This window comes from Lutra lutra, chromosome 4 (genome assembly GCF_902655055.1).
Source record: "Lutra lutra chromosome 4, mLutLut1.2, whole genome shotgun sequence".
In the NCBI taxonomy this organism is placed as follows: Eukaryota; Metazoa; Chordata; class Mammalia; order Carnivora; family Mustelidae; genus Lutra; species Lutra lutra.
The window spans coordinates 24,534,466-24,541,749 of record NC_062281.1 but is presented as its reverse complement, the minus strand read 5'-3'; the positions used below and the strand labels follow the sequence as shown (position 1 = coordinate 24,541,749).

Genomic DNA, 7,284 nt, shown 5'->3' with positions numbered 1-7,284 from the left:
CCTGCTGACACAGTGAAAAACTCAACCAGAATTCTTTAAAACTACAACAGGTATCAAAAGATGGTAGCACAGGGCGCCTGGGTGGCTCAGTGGGTTAAGCCGCTGCCTTCGGCTCAGGTCATGATCTCAGGGTCCTGGGATCGAGTCCCGCATCGGGCTCTCTGCTCGGCAGGGAGCCTGCTTCCCTCTCTCTCTCTCTCTGCCTGCCTCTCTGTCTACTTGTGATCTCTCTCTGTCAAATAAATAAATAAATAAATCTTTAAAAAAAAAGAAAAGATGGTAGCACATATGGAAGACAATTTCTCTATGTATTTGTATGAATAGGTTTTTCTTGATAATATTCTCTGTAGACATTGTTAAACATGTCTTTTCAAGACCTCAAGAAAAGCTAGATTAAACCTAGTTTTCAGGTTATATTTAGCTTACGATAAAATAACCATTTGAAAACTTTAAAAATTTACACTGAAAGATAGCCTACTTATTTGGACTGAATGCAAGTTGTTGTCTGAATTATTATACAAGGTCCACTAATTTATTTGCACTTTGACAGTTAAGCAAAAGTTGTTTTCCTTTTTTTTTTTCTTTTCCAATCTGTAGTTTCCATCTTGCTTGAAACTTATTTCTTTTCTGAAACCAAAGATTATCTAGGTTTACAGTCGAACACTGTTGAAAATCCCCAAGACAATGTAGTTACAATCCAACATATTTTTCTACTTGGACGTTTCCAAGATTAGTTATCTCCACAAAAAAAAAAAAAAAAAAGAGGGAAAGGGAGAGAAATACGAGCCTATATATTAAAATATCTACCATTTATATAATCACTTAATATTATAATAATTTATATGCATGTGGCCATGAGAAGATTCTATATGAGAAAATCATAGTGATCTTTCCTTTAGTTCTAACATTACAAATCTACATGGAGATAACATCCAATTTTAAAAGATATCATAGTCCTGGAGGCCCCACTAGTTCTTAGGGCTCCCTGTAACCTCATGGCATAGAATGATTAGGTTCAGAGATGTAATTTTTTTACCAAAGATGCCAAGCTGATAAACATCTGAAATTTGAACACAGCTGTTCTGAGTGACTTCCTTATTTTCTGTAATCACACTGAGAAATCGAAATTGGGGGAGAATATTTAGAATTAGTGTTTGTCTCCTATTTAATACCCCTTTTAAGTGTCTATGGTAGCGCTGCTTCTAAAGGAGGTTGAAGAGTTGTCTTTTTCATTATTGTCACTGTGTATTTTGGGGCTTTAATGGAGGGTTTTCTGATACTTGCCTTTAATGTTCTTTGTCTCATGGCTCACATCTTCTCATGTAAATCGTAGAAGAGGATTTATTCTGAAACTTAACCTAGCTTTTTCTACTCAATGAAAGCAAATAGTTGAAGCACTTATTCAGGCTACTTGCATCCCAAATCACTTTGGTCTCCATTTTTTAAATATTTCCGGTATCTGATTCTACTTCAGCAACATTTTTACTGAGGAGCTGACTTAAAGAGTGAAAAAGACAATATTTAAACATGTCAGTCACTGCTTTGAAAGCCTAAACTAGACTGTTAACATGTTCTTTGACTCTTCTTTTGCATTCCTGTTATATCCTTGTTCCCGTAATAATCTCTCACTGCTACTACACAAGGTTTCTTGTGTTGACGAGCAGACACCAGCATCCTCGTCAGAACATAAGGTTCTGTTTACCAGATACGGGGTGTGAAATCTGCTGAAGCTTTCCCCACCTGTAAAACAATAATAAAACTAGGGACTACTCTGTAGGGTATTAATGGAATCAAATGACATAATGTATAAAAGCCACTTGGTACACAGCAACAGGACATACAACGGAAATTGATTTGAGGTCCAAGACGCAAAATGGCTGTATACATTAGATGTGAGTTTGTTAACAGAGGGCTCCTGTGAGTGACATACATAATGGAAAGGTATAACAGTGATGTTTTCCCACACGTTCTCTCATGCAGCAAGCCATGAGAAAGTATAACGAGGGCAGGTTAGATTAGACGGAGCAGTGAGCTAACATATGAAAGAGAAGAGCAAGTATGAATATCTCATTTGCAAAGGAGTTTGATGCATTTAATGACTCAAAGAAACTATGACTCTCTGTATTCCTCTGTCTCTTCAGTCCTGGGGCGGCGGGTTTTCCCTGTGTCCTCCCCTCTCTTAGGGATCCAAGTAGAGTTGTTGATTTTTCAATCTGATCAACCTTTTACTTCTTAAGATGGAGTGGTGATTTCCAACCTACTGTCAGAGAGAAAGACCTTCCTCTGCCCTGTGGTTCTTCTGAATCAAATTGACATGAGACAGACTGACAAGAGAAAATCAAATTTAATAGGCATGGGTACAGAGAATCCACACATATGAAATTCCAAAGATAATGAGGCAACAAGAAGCTTGTGTGAGCTAAGAAGAGCAGGAGGGTCCTGAAAATACAGACAGGATAAAGCTCATTAAGCAAGAAGGTGAAAGGAGATGTCTGGGAAAAACAAGATTGTTCTATTATGCAGATAAGTTTCTTAGGAAAAGAGAAGTCTGTGTTAATACATCTCTTCCTAATGCAGGCTCTCCTTGCCAATGGAAATTTAGGTGATTGTGGGGGAAGCAGAGAGCCTTTCCTGCATCTGTTGGGTTTCTATTACCTTTTTTTTTTTTTTTAGATTTGTTATGAGAACCTAGTTGTAACAGTAGCTCACTGAGGAGTGATCATAAGCAAACTTGGGATAAAAGTTTGATGTTGGAAACTTTGAGTGTTGGAAAGCTGAGAGAGAGAATTATTATGCCTAATGGTTTGCTAATGCTAAAGTAGTAGAAATACAGTATCTGTGATTTTTTTCATCAAACCATGAACTCCTTCAAGGTAAGAGAGCAGGTGTTCCTCATGGTACTACTCCTTGCATGCAAAATACAGCACCTAGATGACTCTAAAGAAATGCTTGTAGAATTGCATAATGAATGTTCAGTCTGGACAGTTAACTGACAGGAGAGTTAATAGAAGACTATTAAAAGGCTCTGTTGCCTTTTAACATTAAATTATAATGTGTTGTTGTATAGTAGAGTGTAGTATAATATCCATTCTCATAGCCTCATAGGCTTCAAATATCCACTATAATGTAGAAATCAGGGGACGTAACTGAGATAGGAGAGTGTGTGTGCGTGTGTGTGTGTGTGTGTGTGTGTGTAAAAGAGCTAGAGCAAGGTTTTTCTTAATGTCAACTTAAAGCAATCTTTCTGGAAATGAAAGTAAAAATGAGGACTATGAAGGGTTATAGAAAGAGGTGGATCCCAGAATTCGCATAGGGAGAAGATATAATTTTTATCCGAATTCTAGAGCAGGTGGGATATCAGGAATGGGGGTAGCCGCTGGCTAGAAAAGATACTAAGTCTTTAATACAGCAGGTCCCCATGAAGAGAGCTGCAAGAGCAACTCTTGGCCCCTTATTGTTCATGCTGCAGGTGGGATATATATTGGTCTCCAAAAAGAGAAAACAGGAATGGAAAACAGAAAAACAGTAGTTCATGTTTCCACTGTACCTGCTGCACATAACCCCCACATATTTTCAGTGAAGTAACGAAAATACTGTTCTACTTATTGAGATTCCATTTCTTTTAACGGCCATCAAGTGGCAGTGTTTTGTACCCAAGAGGACAAACATGAAAGAAGATGACTTAAGGTTGTAACTTTGTAAAAATCCCAGAAGTACACACATTTCCAAAACTGAGAAATTGAAAGTTTGAGCCAGGTTAATCCAATCACTAAGGACAGAACAATCCTCACATGATAACTGGGTCCATTGGTAGCCACATCTCCTATGCTTTAGCTAAGTAATATGCAGTCACTTTGCCTGTCCCCAATATCCTAATTAATACAAAATAACAAATATGTTTTACAGATGGATAATTAAGATAACCTCGTATATGTCTTTTTAAAGCCCTTTTGCTTATTATTAATCCATATGCAGGACCATAGCATTTATAAAGTAGGAAATTCTGAAAACATTTTTATCAACAATCTGACATGGGCCCCATTCTTCTTTCATTCATTGACTTTAACCAGAACACACACTCCACTCTGATAAAAATGTTTGGCTAGAAGATCTGGGTATTTATTTGGACACATGAGTGCTTTCTAACTTATCACTCTTTAGAACTAAAGCTGAATGTTAAGTATCAATAGTTGTTGGCAAATACTTTAACAAGTGGATACCCTGAAAGTACTTTACTCACTATGTCTAATCATTTTCCCTTTTATTATGTAAATTACAGATATACTGATAAATAATCTGTAGGCATTAGAAAGAAATAAAATTCAAGTTTTAACTATTAAAAAAACCTACAAATAACACTTTGGAGGGCAATGGAATATAGTTAAAAAAGGAGTATCATCCCTTTGAGTCCTGCTGAATACATAATTGTGTTCTGATGGTTTCAGAAATTTAAATTACCTACATTTTGAAGACACCAATACCTAGCCCTAGCACCAAATACCTGATTTCTATAACTCTTAGACTTTGTCAGCTTTTTTGATGAAATTCATAGATACATATTTTCACCCACTGAAATTTAAGGGGAATGGTTTGCTTTTTCATGAATTAAGGGCCTTGGGAAGAGAAGCTACAATAAAATGGAAAAAGCACTAAACAAGAATTAAAAGGTGCATATTTTTGTCCTTGTTCTACTACTGGTATGCTCATTGGCCTCAGACAATATATTCTGCTTCTTTATTATCTTTTATGCTTTTAGTTTCCATATCTTCAACATTATAGTCGAACAAAATATATGGAAGTCAAGTAGAAGGAGGGGGAGGGAGAACAAGGGAAGAGGAGGAGGAAGAAGAAAAGGAGGAGGATGGAATATCACGAAGCGCACAAATGCGGAAGTTTCTTCTCTCAGAAGACACCAAACTAGCAATGGGCAAAGTCCATGATAATGTGAAAAGTGATGTCATGCAGAGCACTTACAAAAGCAACATAAATGCTATTTTTTACAATGCAACAAGAAAAAAATCTTTTTACAATGGAGATTAATCCCCTCCAAAGGAACAGAGAGAGAAGGTGGGTACAAATGTAGATAAATCTGTACATTTGGTGTTGAGGAAATGTTGGCAATTTCTGGAGAATGGCTTCTCTTTCCTTCTCTAGTTTCCAGATAAATGATCTTGAACAACATACTCTTCTGAGTTTCAGTTTCCCTTTGTATGGTCAGGATAATAGGAGAAAACAGATTGGAAAGAGACTAACACCCGTTGCAGGTACTCAGTAACAGTGTATTCCCATGGGAGAATAAAGGAAGAATTTTTTTTTTTTTTTTTTTAGATTCAAGCTCGACAACAAAATAGTTATCATGAGAGTCTTACGAATTCTTATGAATTCTTATGAATGCTCATGCTTCACCATAAGCAATGGTGAAGTCTTTGTTAGGGCTTGATGCTATTTTGTAAGGGGGTGGGGGCAGCAAGAGGAAGCACCCTGATCCAAAGCCATTTTCCATATTCTATAGGGGAGTTTCAGTTTTATCTTGTAACCTTGAGCTCTCTAATGTAGTAGCCACCAGCCACATGTGGCTCTTGAGCACTTACAATGTGGTCAGTGTGACAGAGAAATCAAATTTTTAATTTTATTTCACTTGAGTTCATTTAAATTTTAAAGTTGAAGCAGGGGTGCCTGGGTGGCTCAGTGGGTTAAAGCCTCTGCCTTCGGCTCAGGTCATGATCTCAGGGTCCTGGGATCAAGCCCCACATCAGGCTCTCTGCTCAGCAGGGAGCCTGCTTCCCTTCCTCTCTCTTCCTGCCTCTCTGCCTGCCTGTGATCTCTGTCTGTCAAATAAATAAATAAAATCTTTAAAAATAAATAAATAAATAAATAAATAAATAAATAAATAAAGTTGAAGCAATGTGAACTGTGTGGTTGTTATTTTCAAAAATACACAAGAAATAGAACAATGGGGTCTGGCAATTAAATGAGGTAAACAGAGATTAAGACACATAAGACCAGAAGAGAGTTTTAATAATGTGAGGATGGAAGTCTATGCAGTGCTGCAGAAACATGATTGAAATGTTCTAATCACCTTCTCCATTAGCTTTGCTTGTCACTTCTCTGAACTATTGCAAAATCTCTTAATTGCTTTCCCAGTCTTCAGGTTTCAACTCCTAGCAAGTCCAAGAGTGGGTTTCAGTCAATGAACCCTAAGATTACATGCAAAAAAGTTTATAGATACATATATATGTGCATTTTTGTGCATTTTTCTAGGAGTAGGTGCCATTGTTTCTACTATATTGTAAATGGAAATAATACCCACCTCCCCCCAAAAAGAAAACTAAATGTTATTGCCCTAGGATCCATGTAAATGAAGAAACCCTGGTTAGAGAGAGGCAAGAAATTAACACAAAATCTTGGAGAATATCCACATTTATATGAGAAAAAAGTTATAAAGTAGAAGTATACTACACCCCCTCCCCAAAATACAACTGAAAAATACACAGGGGTTTTTCCATAAGTTTTTAACTTGAAATGAGTGTTAACTAGCCAAAGTACCTCATTGTTTGTGTGAATGGTTCCCATGAAAATATTTTTTAGATCATGCTCTTTCTTGAATATCTAAGATACAGTATCTGCTAATATATCTGTATCTAGAAGTAAGATCTCCATTTTTAAATACCATTTCCTGCCCTGAAGCCGGGAAGTGTCTGGCTGGAACATCTGCGAGATAATTAGCTACTACTCAACAGCTATCTAGATGGCCTGGTGTCCTGGGAGTTGGAGCTGGTCATTTCAAAACAATGCAGAGACTGAGTTGTACCCCCATGGGCAGCTGAGAATTTAAATGAATTTCAGGTGCAGAGGTAGTATCACTTACCATTGAAGACGTATAACAAGAACAAGCTTCAGACCTAGGAAAATTCAAAGTAAACAGAACAGATCTAATCATGATAAGCCAAGCCATAGTTTTGTAACTATAACTCCAGCAAACTATGGTTCGCTATGGATTGACGCAATGCACTCATCACAATGTATTCATTGAATAATTGTCTAGACTGAAGAGAAGGCAACATAAATTTTATTTAACACAGCTTTTCCCAGTATGCTTGCTTAAGCTTAAGAATCCAAAGGGGCACCATGTAGGTTTGTGAAAAATTTGTGCTGTGGTGTAGACTGTCTGGCAGTTAATGAAAGGAGCACAGGTATAGGAAGGAGGTAAGGATTGAAAGGAGGAAACGTCAGCCTGGGAGCCTATCCTACCATCTCAGAGCTTTACCCTTCAACCTGCCTTGC

The 7,284-nt window shown here is 37.3% G+C and overlaps 1 long non-coding RNA gene across 1 annotated transcript in view; it reads right to left on the bottom strand.

Moving 5' to 3' along the window:
- Positions 1-1,796: 1,796 nt before the first annotated feature.
- Positions 1,797-7,284, bottom strand: part of LOC125098105 (uncharacterized) — a 231,376-nt gene continuing 225,888 nt past the window's right edge. The window contains exons 3-4 of the long non-coding RNA XR_007126722.1: positions 6,869-6,902; positions 1,797-2,324 (exon numbers count right to left, since the gene is read on the bottom strand). This is a non-coding gene — a long non-coding RNA (uncharacterized LOC125098105). The remainder of the gene's footprint in view (positions 2,325-6,868; positions 6,903-7,284) is intronic.